The sequence below is a fragment of the Alexandromys fortis genome, unplaced genomic scaffold (genome assembly GCF_014885135.2).
Source record: "Alexandromys fortis isolate MF-2015 unplaced genomic scaffold, M_Fortis_MF-2015_v1.1 scaffold_11, whole genome shotgun sequence".
Taxonomy (NCBI): Eukaryota; Metazoa; Chordata; class Mammalia; order Rodentia; family Cricetidae; genus Alexandromys; species Alexandromys fortis.
In genome coordinates, this window is record NW_026067912.1 from 10,443,639 (window position 1) to 10,444,597 (window position 959).

Sequence of the window (959 nt, forward strand, 5' to 3'; positions counted from 1 at the left end):
TATATATACTAGTGCCTGCAGACCAGAGGTGTGTCAGATCCCCTGGAGCAGGAGGTACAGTTATGAGCGGCCTGGTATGGGTGCTGGCAATCAAATCCCTGTCCTGTTAGAAAGGAATGCCTGCTCTTGTCCAGAGAGTATCTCTTCAGCCTCCCTCTCTGCCTCCCTCTTCTTTCTACTTTCTTCTTTTCATACCTAATTTCCCCTCCTCATTCTCATGAAATCTCTTAAGACATGTGTATAGACAATGGATTACTACATAGCAGAAAAAAAAATGACATCTTGAAATTTGCAGGCAAATGGATGGAGCTAGAAAACACGATATCGAGTGAGGTAACCCAGACCCAGAAAGACAATTATCAGATGTACTCACTCGTAAGTGGTTTTTAAACATAAATCAAAGAAAACCAGCCTACAAATCACAATCCCAGAGAAACTAGACAACAATGAGGACCCTAAGAGAGACATACATGGATCTAATCTACATGGGAAGTAGAAAAAGTCAGGATCTCCTGAGTAAATTGGGAGCATGGGGACCATTGGAGATGGTTGAGGGGAGGGGAGACGAAGGGAGGGGAGCAGAGAAAAATGTAGAACTCAATAAAATCAATTTTAAAAAAAGACGTGTGTGGAAAATGGTCTTTGTTTTTGTTGAAGTGAACACTAACTTCAAAACCAAAACAACCTGTGTTGTCGTCTCCCACCAGCCTGTGAAAGTAAAGACAGCCTTGGTGTGGCTGGTAGTCCCCTCTGCCCAGCCCCAACGCTATGATATCGAGACTCTTGAACTCAGCACATTGTAAGCCAGAGAGTCCTCAGAGGAAGGCCAAAAAGGCTGGGGCTGTCTTCGGTTTGAATTCCTGTGGTTCAGTCACCTGTAGAACAACAACCAATTCAACCTATAACAAGGCTCAGCAGGTTTTACCTTTAATCTCTTGCATGCTTGCCCTGGGCCTCTG